General features: G+C 45.3%; 1 protein-coding gene across 3 annotated transcripts in view; it reads right to left on the minus strand.

Annotated features, from left to right (window-relative positions):
• Positions 1-19,720, minus strand: part of LOC138537920 (coagulation factor XIII B chain-like) — a 656,126-nt gene that overhangs the window by 131,869 nt on the left and 504,537 nt on the right. The gene's annotated exons all lie outside the window — the stretch shown is intronic.

Here is a 19,720-nt window from a genome sequence, read left to right on the forward strand (position 1 = left end):
AGTTTTTCTGCTTGCAAGTCTGAGCACTTTGACTTGAGTTTGAGGTTAAACTGAGGCTGAGGTTTTATTGAGCTCATCTTTGGTTGTGAGTGCAATGAGTTCAGTCTGAATATCTTTGATTCCTTTCTCTGTGTTGTTAATGGAGGTAGATAGTTCATGAATAGTAAACAGGATGAGAGCTAGGGAACATTTGTTAAGGATTTGTTCCCACCAGTGCACAAAACCTCTGTTCTCTTTGCATAGGCTTGGTGTGAGTGGTATGTGGAGACCTTGAGGAATCCCTCTGTGCCCCATAATATCTGCCAAGCATAACTGTGTGTAGTTTGTGGTTAATTTCTTTCGGTATCTAGTACTATAATTTAACAATTTATATTTCTGTGGATTAACACTGTAAACCGTGTGCCCTGTTACCTCAATAAACTGAGTATGGCGTCTGCCTCGGGGGCTGACAAGCCTAATGTGGCAGCTCTTCTGTCAGTTATGTGTTCTATTACATCAAATGACATAGGGCCTCATTACGACCCTGGCGCTAAGGGGTCTGCGCCAGCGTTAGCTGCGCCGACCCCTTACCGCCAACTACGAGTTCCCATAGCGCCATGGTCATTTTTCCGCCCGCTTTTTGCGGGCGTAAAAATCCATGGCGCTATGGGACCTTGGTGTTAATTACGCCACCGTAATTTACGGTGGCGTAATTAACTCCTTCCCCACTCCCATTGAGCCCTATGGGGCCGAAATGGGAATGGGGAAGGGTAAATGGGTCAATGGGGACTTACCGCCCCGCCGACCTCGGAATGGGGCGGTAAGTCCGCCATCCGCCATGGCGTGAAGGGACTTTGCGCCATGGCGGAAAAGTCCGCCGATGGCGGAAAAAATCCGCCAGGGTCGTAATGAGGGCCATAGTGAGTGTGCTGCCATCCATGTACACCATGGGGAGTGTAGAATGGAGGTGGGGGGTGGGAACCACTATTAGGCTAATGCAAAATGGTAATTTCTCTATGAACAGTAGATATCATACCTTCAAACAAATTTCAAGGTGCAGAAAAATGACACGGGGGTACATTCACTGTGCAGACAGATAATCCACTTACATCCTGAAGTGTTTTGGGGCATGACCAGCCGCTTTAGTATCTAAAAGGGCAGCTAGTTGTGTTGCATACAGATAACTTTAAATATCTGGTGCCCCTAGAACCCCTTTCTGTCGAGCCACCATCAACCTATGTCTAGATACAGTGGGAAGCTTTCTGGCCCATATACTATTTGAAAAGCTCGGTTTGGAGATCCTTCATTTTCTTTTTGGGAACTCAAATTGGGAGTCCCTGAAAAATTTACAAGAGTTTTGGCACCAAGGTCATTTGCAGTATTGTCACTGTCCCTAACCATGAGATATCCATTTTCCCCCTCCGCATCAAATCTGACTTAAGTGTCAAAATGAGGTACGGGTAATTATTAGAATATAACTGATCATATCTGGGTGTAAATTGAACCATTAGGTATTTTAGCTTTTCAGAGGTCCACGTGAAGGGGAATGCTTCCTTCAGGCTACTCACTATGTGAGGACTCTCAGACACATTGAGAATGATCAATTTTGTTTAATTTATCTTAAAACCCAAGGACTATATGCAGCAATGTAGTTTGTGATTCTCGCATAAAGAACAGGAGCCTATCGGAATATAACGCAATCATATGTTGATGCCCAGCGATCAAAATTCCCTTAATGTCCACTGTCGATTGGACCCTACACACTAACAGTGCCATGGACAGTGCAAATAAGAGATGGAAAAGTGGGCATCCCTTTAAATTTCCCTGCGTAAATGGTAATGGGTCTGAAATCGAAACCCCCCAACAGCTAAGAGAAATAGGCCCGGCATATTCCATCGGACGCCTTCTCAGCATCAACCAATAACACTGCTAGTTTTTGAGTCATGTGCTTTGCCCATTCAATTCATCTATGGCCCTCTGGATATTGTCCTGAGCCTGTTGCCCAGGAATATACCCTATTTGGTCCTTCTGAGGGATTACTGAGAAATGTTCGAATACGAAATGTCAGAGAAAAAATAACTTTCTGTTTTGTCTCCCACAGACATTTCAGACCACCCACCTCTTCACTTACTTACCCTCTGGCGGCACATGGCAAAGTGTGCTGCTGCCTCCGCAATCCCCATGTGCTGCCGGTTCCCTTCACACATATGGAAGGGAACCGGTGCTGCAGGGTGCATTTCTTTGTTTTTTTATTTTCTTTTTTAGTTTACTTAGCCCCTGCTTCCTTTTTATGGAAGCAGGGGACAGCCCTAGATCCCCTAAGGCCTGGAATGTCAATCAAGGGGAGTGAGGGACTCTGCAACCTCTGCTACTCTTGATCGACATTTTCATAATTAGTTTTTTTCTTATGCCATTTTCAATGCATTTTCCCTTTCGTTTTGTTTCGATTATTTCTTCAGATTCCCTTCTGAGTAAGTCCCAGGAGAATACCTGCCAACCTGACAGCTAAGATTTTGGAATAAATCCAAGCATCGTAAATACGAACCACAATTGGTCGATATGACAAACAATGGGTTGCATCTTTGTCTAGTTTACTCAGAAGTGTCAACAGAGATTCTCGCATTATCAATGTAATTGCCCCCATGTCCATAAAGCTATTTTAAAAAAGTGACTAGGCATGGGGTAAGTACCCCAGAAATTATTTTGTAAAATAGGGGTGAAAAGCCATCTGGGTCTGATGCCTTATTTTTCGGAAGAGATGTAATAACCCTGGAAACTTCCTCTGCGATCATTGGCGCCTCTAAAGTCCATTTGTCCTCTTCTGGAATCATTGGGAGGTGTGCCACTCGAATGAATTCCCTTTGAGTTGGGCTACTAGAATCCTCCACCCTTTACAGTTCTGAGTAATATTTTTTCTCAATATTTATTTTGGCAGTTTCATCATCATAAAAACTACTCCTCTCATCCTGCTACTTATGTATGGTGGTGCTAGCTTGCTGGGACCTGAGCCCATATACCAACATTTGTGAGTCTTTATTGGAGGTGCTAAAATAAAACTGTTCAGTCTGAAGCATTTTGTGAGAAATATCAGTTGCCCAGAGCGCTTTCAATGCAGCTCCCGTTAACTGAAGCTGTCTGTATGTTGTATGTGACCCATCCCTTTGTACTGCATGTCTAACTCTTGCATCTCCTTTCTTCATCCAATCGTTGCAACATCAGCACACATTTATGCACGGAGGACAAACGTTCCCCCCATATTGTGGGCCTAAATGTGCCCCAAACTGTCATAATAGGGATATTGTCTGTCATATATTCTTGAGAATATAATGACATCTTATTGGAAATTGAGGTGCAATAAGCTACATCTGCTAAGAGGGAAGCATTCACTTTCCAAATAGTGGTCTTCCTTGCACCTGGGCGTGTGCATCTATCTGAATAATTATCGGAACATAGTTGGATCCTACCCCTTGCTCAATGTTAAAGACTGTAAAAAAAAAAGCAAACGGGAGACCAAAAAGTAATCTATTCTACAAAATCTGCAATGTACGTGCAAGGCATGAGTGTAATCCCTATCTTGGGGCTGTTAATGTCTCCATATATCTGTTAGCGGTGAATCTTCCATTGCCTGTCGCAAGGACACTGACCTAGTTAGCTCAGAGTCCTCAGCAATACCTGGCCTATCAATCTCCCTATTAAGTACAAAATCAACATACCCTCCCCACCACATTCAGGTCTGCTTTCTGGAACTGAGCCATGCGCAAACACCTGGGCGTAAAATTCATTCTGGTTCTGACTCGTGCCATACATGGACATCAGTTAAATCTGTGCCCCCCAAAGGGATATGAAAGCCCAAAAACCTTCCAGAGGGTCCTTCATCACTCCCAAATTCTCAGAATGCACAGACTTATTAAACAGTATTGCCACCCCGCTCTCTTAGCATCTGGAGAAGCAAAATATTGCTGTGGAAAATACCTAGAGCGAAGACGTGGCCAATCTGCCCATAGGAGATGGGACTCTTGGAGTAATGCTATATCAGCTTTAACTCAATCAACTTAGTCAATATGCTCTTCTGCTTTTAACAATACAATCTTAAGGTCCACATTCATATTACATTTGCCAGTTCTTCTAACTTCAACCCCTTCAATAAATTGTTACTCAATACAAGGTGCACTGTAGGACCCCCAGCCACTCCCTGCAAAACTAAAATAAGCCATGATTGTTCCATCACATTATTGTAAACCAGGAAAGTCAACACATACATAAGAATCACAAATGTATAAAACTTCAAGAAACCAATGATACTAGCACTGTGTGAATACTTTGGAAATAATAAACCTACAACCACCCCATTTTGGGGACACATCAGGTTATGAAAAAACCATACTAAGGGCGGGTAATCCTGATGCCCTGCCTATTTGAAAACGTGTAACTTAACAGCAACTTCTTGAAACCATCCATGCCTTAACCAAGATAATTCCTGTAACATTTGCAAACCACTCACAACATTCTACCCAGATATACATGATGAGCGTGTCCGTCCCTCTCTTTCATGATGGACCCTCAGAGTCACCACTCTACTCACATATGTCAATAGAAGATATTCTGCGGTCGAATAGCCTGCTCTTCCTGGACCCCTCATGGGTCCAGTCTGGTCCGAGGTAGTTTGTTATGCCCCTGCTGGACATCTCCTCGTTTGGGATCTTCAAAGCGCAATCGGTGTTTGAAGAGAGGTGAACTGGTGCTGTACGACAATATTGTTGAATATTATGTTGAACGGGTGAACCCATCTGTACTGTAGCCCTTTGTTTGCAAACCACCCCTTCAGAAGCTTTATCTGGCAGCGTGCTGGATAGAGCCCTGTGCCAAATCTTGAAATAGCATTAACATGCTGGCCCAAAATGATTTCCATGCTGTGATCTGGTATTCCAGAAAATCATATCTTTAGTTTTGAGAAAAGCACCCTTGTAAGGACATTCAGCAGAAGGTTCTGTCGCTGTTGGAAGTAAGAGAAGACCCTGTGTGTGCGCGATCCAATATAAAATCTGAATCTGTAGCGTCGCCTAAGATGTCAGTGTAAAGGTCATGAACATAGGCCTCCAAGTCATGATCGGACACCTCCGGAGGTATTTCACGTATCCAAATGTAATTTCTCCATGATCGGTTTAGGCTATCCTTCATTCAGGAGGCCTGGTGCATCTCTAGTGCTGCTACTTTTTGTTTCAGCTGGTCTTGATTATTCGCCTGATCACAGAAGGCGCTTTCGAGGTCATCTAACCGATGTTCCACCAGTTGGATGTTGTGAGCCAATTCATGAAAGGAAGCCTTCAATTCCTGCATGTTAGGCATTATTTTCTTCTGAATGAATAAAAACAACATATCAATATCACCTTTCATAGCCGGCTAAAGATCCAATTCGGTACCTGCTGCCTGATCAGGGGTCCCATTGTCAGGTGGTGTTGAACGTGTCGCCTGAACCAGGTCTCTTACGGATGCCATGGATTTCTCCCTATGCTTATCGACCTTCATGTTATTTCTGCACTGTATAAAATGACCCCAATCGGCGAAGACTGTCGATCCTCAAGATGAGATGTACACCTAGTCCAGATGGTCAACAGTTAAACTCTTATATCGTCCCCATTGAGTTGCCCTCTCAGCGAGACAACAGGCTGCCTCACCCGGCGGCAATGCGGCTGCTCCGGTTTCCGGGCTGGTGCACCAAATCTGCTCCACATGGATCAACGAGCCCACATGTGGCCTGCCCAGTGTGAGGGGCCAGTAATGCGAGGCGGACAACTGCTTGCATTTTTCTCAGAATTAAACCGTGTATTAAAAGAAAAAGATGCAAATACATGCTTGCTAAACCTACTCTATCAGGGAGTTCCCTACATAGTCTAAGAGTTAAAGGAATCACTCCTAACAGAAACAATCTGGCACTCAGACTAATCAAAAAACATTGAAAGTAAATTATAAACAACATAAATGAGTGAATAACAAACAACCAGTAATTTGGATGACCTTCACCTGTCCTGGGTAATCGAGTCTCCAGGATTGATCACAGTTCTTGTAACCAGTTCTTGTAAGTTACAAATGAAGCAAAAGTTCAAACAAAAATCCATCGGTAACAGTTCTTCAGCTTCCAGTTGAAAACATCCATTCCCAATTCCAGCCAAGAAAATAGCACCAATGTTTATCCTGGATGTCTTCCTTCCAAGATTGTTTGGCCACAGTTCAAAGAATAGATTAATAACTTCTCCTTCTACAATTCTATGAGTGTTCATAACCTCTGCAGTACATTTAGTACAATTGTCAGAATGTGTCTTCTTGGGTTGTTGTTTTCCTCTTGACAAGCACCCTTCTACTACTGTTACTGTGGACCCCGTCACCTTGGTTCCACAGTATGCCACTACTTCAACCAACTTCAATGTGACATCTAATGACAGTAGTATGCACAACGACAGCCAATAGCTGAAGGTAAATCAGGCACCCCACTGGTAAAAAACAGCCTGTATTACTGGCACCAGTATTATCAGAGCCGGTAATACTAGCAATCCACCCATGGGAATGGGGATTTACTGGTAATGCCACCACCTGTAATATGCTGGTAATGCTGGATATCAGGTGGCAGGAACGGTAATACCGTTTGCCGGTACCCACCAGAATTACCAGTGGGATACCGGCAAACACATAATGATGCCCTTTGTCTTCTTTCAAAACATTAAGTGACAGGCACCATGGCCCTTGCTCACCCTTTGCAATGAACATAGAAAGATGGAAGAGTCTTTATCTTCTTAATTCTTCTATATTAAGACACTCAAATTCTGCATTATGTGGCGACCCGTCTACTTATCAGACTTTTATTTTACACATGAAGGCATTGAAGAAATCTCGCTTTTGTCCTTTTCAAATATTTATGATGGTTCCAATTTGTTTTCTATTCTTAATGGTATCCTCACTAATATGGTGTCCTATTTCTAAACTCAGCAATAACTGCATTTGTTGCACCTGTAAATGTAATCAGAATAACATATGTAATATTATGCAACTTAATGTATGCCGATTTAGGTTTATCTCTCTCTCTCCCATTCTCTGTCTCCCTCTTCCTCACAAACTCTCACTCCCTCCATTTCTCACTCTAGATTTATGTCTATCTCTGTGAGATGTGTGTTGTCCGGAGCGCATTTACTAGAGTCTCCCCAACAAGAGAAACTCGAGAAAAAAACATAGATATATCTTGAAGGAGGTGGATATGCTGGTTTTTATGTTACAAGTAGAAAGAAAACAGCTGCAACAGAGGCCTCCACCACGGCTTAGGACCTGCTTGTTATTTGAAGATATATATAATGTTGATTTGTTATTTAGATAGTGCTTTCTATAGAACACATTTTAAAAAATATGAAGGTGGTACCAACTGAAGGCGGTACTCATTTATCATGGTGGTTTTTTGGCAGGCCTTGGTAGGGCCAACAGGACAAGGCCGCAGTGTCTTCAACTGCATACCAACCAATCAGGGGTCAGCACATAAAACTAAACATTCAAGTGATGCTCACAGAACAAACGGAATAATGGTTTTGATGTGAGCATAATACTTTCCAAGAGGGAAGAGAATTTTGAAATACAAATGGTGTATATTTTTGAAAAGAATATGCTACAGGAAATTAATCAATTCTACTAACATTGTAAAGTGGACCTGTAACATTTTACAATATTAAAATAAACTGATTACTTCCACCATATAGTATAAACATAATGAAAATGTTACCCTTTTTTATTGAGCACTTTATCAAAACATTATTTTCTGACTAAAGGTTTATTTTCAAAGATCAACAGTCTATTACACTCATTTTATATGATTCCAAAATAACCCCTGGAGAAGGGGGAAATAGGCCCAATGATGGTTCTTGTCTACTTTACTTAACACAAAGCACATTTTGGAAAAATAAGAAGGACCACAAATATTTACATTTGACAAATAGGTCTCTTATAAAATGGTTGTATGCCTGACCCCAAAAGTATGTAATGAACATTTGGCTTGGTGCTAATTAATTTTTTTGCAAGTCTCACCTTGCCATTAACGTGCTTGTAACCAACGACCATATATATTCATTTTGACAATCTGAGTATTTGGATGTGAAAATAAAATAGCTGTGACAACTGTCAATCTATTAGGATCCAAGTGTTTTGCTTCGATTGATAATGCTGTTTCTGCTAAAAACCATAGGCATAACATAGGGGTAAACACAGACTATGGGCCTCATTACAACTCAGGCGTTAAGGGTTAACGCCACCGTTAACCCTTAACGCCTGATTCTGATTTTAACGCCTGCTTTTAGCAGGCGTTAAAATCCATGGCGCTAACCTGCCATGGTGCTAATTACGCCGCCGTAATTTACGGCGGCGTAATTAGCGCCTTCCCCACTCCCATTATGCCCTATGGGGCAAAAATGGGAATGGGGAAGGGAAAATGGGAAATGGGGATTTACCGCCCCACTCACCTTGGAATGGGGCGGTAAATCCGCCATCCACCATGGTGTAAACGGAGTTTACACCATGGTGGTAAAGTTGGTGCACTTAGCACCAAGGTTGTAATGAGGCCCTATGTAACGCTTCATAGTATCATAGTATCATGCACAATGCTAGTCAATTGTTCTAAAGGACACAGGCAGACATATGGTGAGAGAGAGGATTAATAAGTATCAAATTACTGTCAGAAAGTGTCTGCAAGAATTAGCAGTGACTGAAGCATTTTTCGTATGATTGAGTGGGTGGCAGGGTTCTGTAATGGGTACCCAGTCAATTTACCGAAAACAAATCACAGTGGTACATTTCACCAAAGACCATAATACTGAAAAACACTGAAAATACTAAATACATATATATAGGGTAGTTGGGTAAGGGGTTCAAATGGGTCGGGATGGGGTTGGGGTAATGTTGTAAAGATAACAAAATGTGTGGCTTGGAGGGGGGACCTCCCCCCAAATAAAATTAAATGAAAACAATCAGCGTTTTTCAGTATTTTGGTTGCAGTGAAATGTACCACTCTGAATTTTCAATTGGTAAAATGACATATAACCTCTGTGATGTAGTGTGAATTGGTGCCAAACAAACTCAATGTCAGCCAAAACCCCAAAAACACTGAACACTAGATCGCAAAAATTGTAACACTGACAAAGCCTGTGATTTTATTGCAACTTGCAGTATATTGTAACTCTTCCTACTCATAGGCTTACATGCTTCACACACAATTTCAACCAGGGTGGTAATAATTAAAAGAAATCAGGTCAGACATGAGCAATACCAGGCTTGAAACTTTTCCAGTGTTAAGTACATTCTCACTTGTTTCTTTTTCATTGTTTTTAACTTTATATTGTTTACTCATCGTGGCTTCACTTAGTAGTCAGTGTACATGCTTACGGGCTGCAGGAACTGGCACTGGTCTCAGATCTGTGAGCCAACTGTAGCTGGTCTCCTACGCTAACTTGTGTGCAGTGTGCAGTCTTTCCCTTGTAGGTCACTTCTGCTCTACACTTTCCTTTGTATAGTAGTGAGTAAAAGAGATTGGTATCTGGTAATATTATCCCCATACATATTGTCGCCACACATGTGGTCGCCGGGAAAAGGCTGTGGCAACATTTTATATGGTGACCATATATATATGGGGTCAAGGGGAGCGGGAGTTGCAGGGGTGTCCCCGCTTCTCCAGAAAAAAAAAGATTTTGGGCAGTGTCTCCCGTATTTTCAATCTGATAATGTCCCTGCAAACAACAGCTATATTTTGGCGGCTTTTTTGCCAGCTGACATTTTTGCAGGGACATTATCACATGGAACCATGAGATGCAGGTGCAACCCCTGTGATAGATGTGGGGCCAATTGGGGCAGCCATTTTAGCTCCCCTGGTGTGAGGTCATCGGTTCTTTCTATGGCTTAGCTGGCCCAAATAATGCTGAAATGTTCTAGAAATTGAATGAGAGGGTGGAATGTTGAAATAAGTGGAAGTTGAGCCGTAAGAGCAATTGTGACTGCCAGCTCTAAAATGGAGCTCCCCCTAGGCTATATAAATATATATATATATCCATATATATATCCATATATATCACCATATACTTCCATAGACCTAAATATTGAATGAATTCTGAGCAGGGTTTGCTTCAAACTCAATCTAACTTTCATGTTGACCATTCCCAGGGAGTTTCAGTCAAAATCCCAGGACTCACTGTGCTCTGGGGAAGATATTTCTGCTAAACTGTGTGTGTTGCTCCCCGGTCCCCGGGATCTGTTTCACGCAGACTGCGTTCATGTTCGAGGCAAGGGACCTTTTGTTTTTCCTCCCTCTGTGTGAAGAGCTCATTTACTGCAGGGGATTGATGAGCATCCGGATGCAAAGGAGAGCTAAAGTTGGAGACTAACTGCATTTTGTTTACCCATATTGAGGAAAGCGGCTCTTGGAGCGCGCCTGTTCCGCCCCTTCTGTCTGAAGACAACAAGATAATCAAAAGGAAACACTGAGGCTGCGTCTATGGACGTCATGCTGTTGGCTTTCAGTGAATAGGATAGCGATCTAGAGTATAGTGTTGGGTCCCCTAATTGGGCAAATGTCAAGTAACTTTATGTGGGAGTTAGTTACCAACTTCAATCTGTACTAGGAAGGTACAAAGTCTCCTTCGGGATTAGTACATTATGTGGGGCATGATTTATTAAGTGTAAGACTGCCCTGGACTTCAAGATATTTATTTTATTGGTGTCAGTAGGATATTCACGACTTCTTCATTCATATGGAAAGTGTATGGACTACCTTTGAGGCAGTTATAATTTCACAGATTAATCACCTCACTGAGGATTCAGGCACTGTGTGCTTTATTTTTTTTAGCCAAACACATACATATGCCATGTGTTAGCTGCTCAACTTAACTTAATAGTGATTACATTTTAAGGAAGCAAACCTTACTGCAAAGAATGTGTGTTTCCTCCTATCTGCAGTCTTGTGTTAGAGAATATACAGCCTTCTCAAATGTCCTTGTTTTGACGGGACTCACTGCTACGGGGTTGTTGAGTTCTTGAATGGTTTTTCCTGCGACTTTATCTCCGGTTTTATGGTAAACTGGAGACCTTGAATCTTACAGTTACTAGTACAACATCTAGCTTCCAATTACTCTGTTGACTCCTGGTTTTTAAAGCAACTGTTACTTAAAGGTTCTGTTTTTCCAACTGTATAGACAATTTCAAGATTACTGAGAAGATGTCAACTGTGACCATTGATTTTACCCATTGATCTTCAAATCTGCGTCTGACAAACCGTAGTGGGGAGTGGACCACAAGTATCTTTATTATCATAGTAAATAGTATGATGTGGGATGCCTTTTGGTACATGTGTATGTTAACACATTTGATCACATAGGCCAAGTATTATTTTGTCCTTGTGTTTCAGTTGTTCATGAATTTACAGGATTATTACCTGTCATGATAAAAGATCCTTCCTCCCTTGAGTGTAGAGTACAACACACAATTCATATAAAGACATCACACCTGGACCTTCTCACTGTGTCATTCATTTGGAGTCATCCTTGGCTTAATGCAGATAGTCAGCTTTCTTTGCTGAGATCTGAGGTGATAATCAATGGTATTTTTGTTCTCAGAGTTTACAGAAAAGAGATCAGGTATACATTTGTTGTCAACATAGTTCTTTGTTTTCAGTCCTACCCAATTCCCTCCTTCCTGTTAATTCAGAGGGGAGGCACTGGCTATTCATGATATGCACGTTTCCCCCAATCCTGGATGTTATTAGATAACATTCAACTCTGAGGACATACTTGATGTTTCTACATTAGCAGGTCAAATAACTGGGCAACCACCTGTGTTGGGAACTTGACAGCTACAGGATTGCAGATTTCATACCTACATTGCCGGCAGTCACAGGTCACAGAAGCAGATTCGAGAAGCTGACGACCATGGAGGAGGAACGGAGGCAAACTCCAGTCGCCAGAAGAGCCTTAAATGAGGGCTATAGTGGGCCAAAAAGTAAATGTGGGCGGGGCGGTAGGCGGGGCGTGGCAGGAGGCTTTTTCAACCCCCAATTCATATTAAACACATGGAAAAAGAATATGTTTTTGAGGGGTAACGATTTTTATTGCATTTCAAACTTACATTTTGTACTACACATTTTCAATTTATTTCGATTTAGTTATTGTATATCGTCTGTTTAATTAAATTATATATATTTTATTGACCCTTGCTTGGACATTCCGTTATTTTGGACTGCTATAGTTTGCTGTTTGGGTTGCCCAGGAGGAGTATGGCCTTTGTTGAGTCAGGTTTCCTCAAAAAAGCAAAGGATGTACATTTCCTAACTGTGCCTGTTTTAGCTTCATTATTGGGTTCACTCTTGGAGAGCAACACTATGCCCCATGTCCCCCACCCCCAACCAAACACTATGCCCCCTGGCCCCCTCACCCCCAACCAAACACTATGCCCCATGGCTCCCACCCCCAACCAAACACTATGCCCCATGGCCCCCTCACCCCCAACCAAACACTATGCCCCATGACCCCTTCACCCCCAACCAAACACTATGCCCCATGCCCATGTCCCCCACCCCAACCAAACACTATGCCCCATGGCCCCCTCACCCCCAACCAAACACTATGCCCCATGTCACTCACCCCCAACCAAACACTATTCCCCATGGCTCCCACCCCCAACCAAACACTATGCCCCATGGCCCCCTCACCCCCAACCAAACACTATGCCCCATGGCCCCCTTACCCCCAACCAAACACTATGCCCCATTGCTCCCACACCCCCAACCAACCACTATGCCCCATGGCTCCCACACACCCAACCAAACACTGTGCCCCATGGCTCCCACTCCCAACCAAACACTATGCCCCATGGTCCCCTCGCCCCCAACCAAACACCTCGCCCCATGGCCCCCTCACCCCCAACCAAACACTATGCTCCATGGCTCCCACACCCCCAACCAAACACTATGCCCCATGGCTCCCACCCCCAACCAAACACTATGCCCCATGGCCCCCTCACCCCCAACCAAACACTATGCCCCATGGCCCCCTCACCCCCAACCAAACACTATGCCCCATGGCTCCCACACCCCCAACCAAACACTATGCCCCATGGCTCCCACCCCCAACCAAAAACTATGCCCCATGGCCCCCTCACCCCCAACCAAACACTATGCCCCATGGCCCCCTCGACCCCAACCAATCACTATGCCCCATGTCCCTCACCCCCAACAAAACACTATGCCCCAAACACACTCTCAAGCATGCACCCATACAGACCCGAACCCCACCACCCCCCAACTCAGCAAACACACTCTCAAGCATCAATCATGCACCCATACAGACCTAAACCCCCACCCACCAACTCAGCACACACACTCTCAAGCATGCACCCATACAGACCCAACCCCCCCAACCCCCAACTCAGCACACACACTCTCAAGCATCAAGCATGCACCCATACAGACCCAAACCCTCCACCCCAACTCAGCACACACATTCTCAAGCCATGCACCCATACAGACCCAAACCCCCCACCCTCCAACTCAGCGCACACACTCTCAAGCATGCGTCCATACAGACCCAAACCCCCCACCCCCAACTCAGCACACACACTCTCAAGCATGCACCCATACAGACCCAAACCCCCCACCCCCCAACTCAGCACACACACTCTCAAGCAGGCACCCATACAGACCCAAACCCCCCACTCCCCCAACTCAGCACACACATTCTCAAGCATGCACCCATACAGACCCGAACCCCCACCCCCAACTCAGCACACACACTCTCAAGCATGCACCCATACAGACCCAAACCCCCAATCCCCCAACTCAGCACACACACTCTCAAGCATGCACCCATACAGACCTGAACCTCCCCACCCCCAACTCAGCACACACACTCTCAAGCATGCACCCATACATACCTGAACCCCCCCACGCCCAACCCAGCACACGCACTCTCAAGCACGCACCCATACAGACCCAAACCCCCCACTCCCCAACACAGCACACACACTCTCAAGCATGCACCCATACAGACCCAAACCCCCCACCCCCAACGCAGCACACACACTCTCAAGCATGCACCCATACAGACCCAAACCCCCCACCCTCCAACTCAGCACACACACTCTCAAGCATGCACCCATACAGACCTGAACCCCCCAGCCCCCAACTCAGCACACACATTCTCAAGCATGCACCCATACAGACCCAAACCCCCCACCCCCATCTCAACATACACAACACAAACACTCAAAAACAAACATTCATACACATCCAACACCCCCACCCCCCATCTCAACATACACAACACAAACATTCAAAAACAAACATTCATACACATCCGACACCCCCCCACCTCCCCATCTCAACATACACAACACAAACATTCAAAAATAAACATTCATGCACATCCGAAACCCCCCCACACCCCATCTCAGCATACACAACACAAACATTAATGCACATCCGACACCCTCCCACCCCCATCTCAACATACACAACACAAACACTCAAAAACAAACATTCATACACATCCGACACCCCCCAACCCCCATCTCAACATACACAACACAAACATACAGCAGAACAGACCCGACACACAAACACAAACAAACAGACCACTTACCGGACGTGCTGGAAGGCAGGTAAGCTGGAACGCTGGCGAGGTAAGTGGAGTGGTACTATGGCTGGCATGGCCAGCAAGGCTGAAATGCCTTCCGGCATCAAGCCTTACTGGCCACGCCAGCCGTAGTGCTGGCCCTCCATTGGTGCAGCACACACGCACTACGTGGCTCGTAGGAGCAACGTGGTGCATGTGTGCTGAGCCAATGACGGCCAGTGTTTTGTCCGGCCCGGAAGACAACAAAGACTTTCCTAATGGAGGGCGGCCGATGCTGCTTGCGGGCCGCCCTCCATTAGGAAAGTGTTTGTGCCTCGCGGGCTGGACAAAACAGCATGGCGGGCCGCAACTGGCCCGCGGGCCGTATGTTGTGCACCCACAGGGGTGATGGCTAGACCAGCTGGGACATGGGGAGGTTAGCGGGCCTAATCCATATGCTGCAAGGGTCATGAGGCCTAGGAAGAGGCCTGAAGGGTCTGGGACCCAACAAGAAGTTGTGAAAGTCATGCACACAAGCTTGTAGAGGGGACAAACAAGCAGGGAGAATTGTGACGATTGGGGGGTTTCTTCCTCTAGCTGGTGCTTGAGTAAAGCCTTGACCATCTTCTTGTGACAGTACTTGGAGGAAAAGGTCTCCAAATATCAAAATAAAAAGAAGAAGGGAAATATGGGTCTGGAACCTGCACCAACAAAAGAAGATCTCTAAAAGTAATCTTATTTGTGGCAGTACATGGCAGGAGAGTGAACCAGGTCTGTAAAATAAGAGCAACAGAGAAATACTGTTCTGGGATCCACACCCACTAGAGAAGAAGAGTACAAATCATCTTCCTCGTGGCAGTACTTGGCAGGGGAGTGAACCAAGTCTACCCAAGTCTGGTGTAACGCTCACCTGATTCTCGCAGAGGCGCCGGTCTTGACTGGGCGACTACCGTATCTTCAAAAGTGATGTGTAGCACCCGGTTGGCTCTTTGGGCTGGACCTCTGTGCACTGTATGCCTGACTCGAAGAGTAAGATGTCTGCAGATAGAAAATATGGGATTAATGAACTGGGGTTATTGGGGGTGTCCCTATCTCTTTCCTTTTCTCCTCTCCTGTAGAACCCCAAAGGTTAACGCTCTCACCTTAGGTAAGTGAACACCGAACTCTCCATCTGCCTCGGGGCAGGGTGCTGTAACCAGTTTCTTCACTGGATAGGTAGTGCAGGCCTCTTGACTTCAGAGGACTGCTGTCCGTCGTTTACTTCACGAACGGTGAGTTACGAATATTTCAAATGTCTTTAAAAGTCTTTTGTAATGCTGTCTCTTATTTTGCAGGGTTCCGGCGATGGCGGTTGACTGGCTGAAGTGAGTTGAGGATGGACCCGTATGCGGAATAGAAGCGCCTGGAGGCGCGTAAGTAAGCGCTTGTTGCTTGCTTCACGATGCGCACTAACTGTCCTTTTATTTTGCAGGTACCAGTTCGGAGCTGCTGAAGGATGCCGGAATGCCCACTGAGTTTGGCGTGGATGGAGTAATGGCACGTGAGTATTTAACGTTACCCAATGTCTTTAAACGCACCTTCTTTTGTCTTACAGATGCGGGGTGCAGCGCCGAAGGCCTCCGGAGCGTGCGAAGAGTTGGTAAGCTTTTGTCTTTCAGATGCCAGAATGCAGTGCGATGACCTCCGGAGCGTGAAGAGTAGGTAAGCCTTTGTCTTTCAGATGCAGGAATGCTGTGCGAGGCGTTGATGACAGCCGATGGACCAGGTAAGAGATGCAGTGTCACTGAAGACCGTAGTGCTAACCTGTTCTTTCTTGTCTTTATAGATGTTGCTGAAGACTGGATTCAGGATGGTAAGCCTTTTTCCTTTAGGCCTAGGATCAGATGCAGAAGACACGATGAGCGTTCTGCTGCAGAGGATGCAGAATAACGCAAAGCAAGATTCATCCATCGGGTGTGGTTTAAATAGCCTCCTGTAGTGCTTAGGTGTCTCCTTCCACAGCCATGCCTAGGTAAGAAAAGAGTTCCTGCTTTCCAGAAGAGTTCCAGTGTTCTGAACCTAGGGAGTGGCTCCTGCCCCACCCAACAGGAAAAGTAGTCCCAAACAGAAGAGGATCAGGGGTTCAACTGGCAGGTAAGTAAGCAGCATGGTGCTGCAGGTAAGTCCACCCAAGCATTATGAGCCCGGCGCTTGCAGCGCTGGGACTGGGCATATTTATGAGCCTGGCGCCACTGGCGCCAGGACAGGGTCCAAAAGGTCCCAATTGGGACTGGCTGGCACTCGGAACCTGGGTTATGGGTCTGCTTCCAAGGGAGTTGGGTAAGTCCTGGCCTTTTGGAAGCAGAGATCATGACAGTACCCCCCCTCAAGGCCCCTCCCAAACCGGGCTTCCCCGGGGGTTTTGGCTTGTCAGGAAATGTTTGATGAAATCTTTTGATTAGACGAGGAGCGTGGACATATTCTGCAGGTTCCCAGGATCTTTCTTGAGGGCCGTAGCCTTTCCAGTCAATTAGGTAAAATAGCTTAGATTTGGAGATCTTGGAGTCCAGGATGCTTTTGACTTCAAACTCGAGTTCTCCATCAACTAGGATAGGTTTTGGGGATTTAGTTAGTCGGGTTTGAGGTTGCACGGGTTTTAAAAGAGAGACGTGGAAGACCAGATGTATCTTCATGTGAGGGGGCAAGTCCAACTTGACCGCTACTGGGTTTACTATGGTAGTGATGGAATAGGGACCAAGGTATCTCGGGTTGAATGTGCGTGGTCCTTTTAGAGGTAGATATTTGGTGGATAACCAGACTTGATCTCCTACTTGATATTGGGGGGCTTCCTTCCAATGTTGATCTGCTCCTTTCTTGTATTGTTCCTTAGCCCTTTGAAGGTGAGAAACGGCTTCCTTAAAAGCTTGGGTGATAGTAGAGTGCAGGTAGTCTACTGCTGGTGTTCCAAGATCTTGGGGTGGATCCAACTCTGAGGTTCGAGGGTGACAGCCGTATAAAAGAAAAAACAGGGTTTTCCCAGTTTCTGAGTGGACAGAGTTGTTGTAGGCATATTCGGCTATCCAAAGGATATCTTTCCAAGTTTTTTCAATTTGTTGCAGCATGCAGCGTAAATACTGTTCCAGAGTTTGATTGGTCCTCTTGGTTTGTCCGTCGGTTTGAGGGTGGTGACTGGTCGATAATCTCACATCAATTTGAGCCGACCGACAACAACTTCACCAAAAATGAGAAATAAATTGACTACCTCGATCCGAAATTAGCACTGAAGAAAAACCGTGCAGTCGGACGATGTTTTCGAGAAATTCTCGGGGCAGAGTTGTTGCTGTTGGCAAGCCTTTGAGTGGAATGAAATGCGCCATCTTGGAGAATAAGTCCACGATTACCAGGATCGTATTGTATCCGGAGCATGGAGGTAGGTCGGTGATGAAGTCCATAGAAAGCGTATGCCAAGGGCGAGGTGGGATGTCAATAGGGCGTAAGAGGCCGGCTGGTCTTTCCTTTTGACTCTTGTTTTGGGCGCATACTCCACAGGACATTATAAAGTCTCTGATATCTTTTTTCCAAGACGGCCACCAGAAGTAGCGCTTGATCTTTTCTGAGGTTTTGGCCATACCGGGATGTCCTTCCATTAGAGACTTGTGATAACAAGAGATCACCTTTTTCTGTAAATCTGTGCTGGGCAGGTATAATCGTTGTCCTTTACTGCAAAGTCCTTTCCCTGCAGATGCCAATTCTGTATTTCTGCTGGAGTTATAAGTTGCCTGGTTTTATCCTTAATTTCCTCTATGGATTGTGTGGTTATTACACCCAGAATTCTTTGTTCGGGAATGATAGGTACAGGTTTAGGGTTGGTCAAGTGTTCCTCCACTCCCATCCGAGAAAGGGCATCAGCTTTACCGTTTTTTGTACCAGGTCGATAGGTAATTATGAAGTCAAACTCGGCAAAGAATAGTGCCCAACGGAGTTGTCTAGAGGATTGGGCTTTTGCGGTTTTCAAATATTGCAGGTTTCGGTGATCCGTAATCACAGTAACGGTGTGTCGGGCCCCCAGAAGATAATGCCGCCAAGCCTTAAAGGCAGACTTGATAGCCAGAAGTTCCTTATCAGTAATAGTGTAATTGATCTCAGGAGGCGAGAATTTGCGAGACCAGAATGCCACGGGATGTAACTGATTGGTTACTGGGTCCTTCTGTGATAGAACTGCCCCCATGGCAAGGCTCGAAGCATCAGTTTCGACGATGTAGGGGAGTTCGGGGCGAGGATGTTTTAGAATTGGTGCAGAGATAAATTTTGTCTTCAAATTCTGGAAAGCTTGTTCCGCCTCGGTAGACCATTCAAAACGTTTGTTTTTCTTTAACAAGGCGGTGATGGGCTGGACTATTCGAGAGAATTCGGGGATAAACCTGCGGTAAAAGTTGGCGAAGCCTAACATGCTTTGAACCCCTTTTACGGAGGATGGTGATGGCCATTTGAGAATTGCATCGACCTTCCTTGAATCCATACGCACTCCGCTAGGTGATAATATGAATCCCAAGAATTCAACTTCAGTCACGTTGAAAACACATTTTTCCAACTTAGCGAAAAGTCTGTGTTGACGCAACCTCTCGAGGACCATTTTCACGTGTTTCCGATGTTCAGATTCCGATGAAGAATAAACAAGGATGTCGTCAATGTAAACGACAACACATACATCTATGAGTTCTTTGAGGACATCGTTCATAAAATATTGAAAGGCGGCCGGGGCATTGCAAAGTCCGAAGGGCATGACCTGATATTCAAATAGCCCATACTTGGTGCGGAAGGCCGTTATGGGTTATGGGTCTGCTTCCAAGGGAGTTGGGTAAGTCCTGGCCTTTTGGAAGCAGAGATCATGACATCTGGAGACAGGGGAAGCCTGGGTCCGGAACCCTCAAAGTGAATGGCTGGAAGTCTTGAACTGTGAAAGCAAAGTGAAAGAGAGGCCGGGGGAAGGGAATCATTACCCCTGGTGGTGTTGAACTGTACAACCAAGTGACAACATACCAGGGGAAGGGAGTAATTCACCCTTGTTGTAGCAAACTCTGAAGTCATGATACCAGGAGAAGGGAGTCATTCTCCTGGTATCCAAGACAAGGGGAAGAGAA

This window comes from Ambystoma mexicanum, chromosome 1q (genome assembly GCF_040938575.1).
Source record: "Ambystoma mexicanum isolate Mex_15411 chromosome 1q, UKY_AmexF1_1, whole genome shotgun sequence".
In the NCBI taxonomy this organism is placed as follows: Eukaryota; Metazoa; Chordata; class Amphibia; order Caudata; family Ambystomatidae; genus Ambystoma; species Ambystoma mexicanum.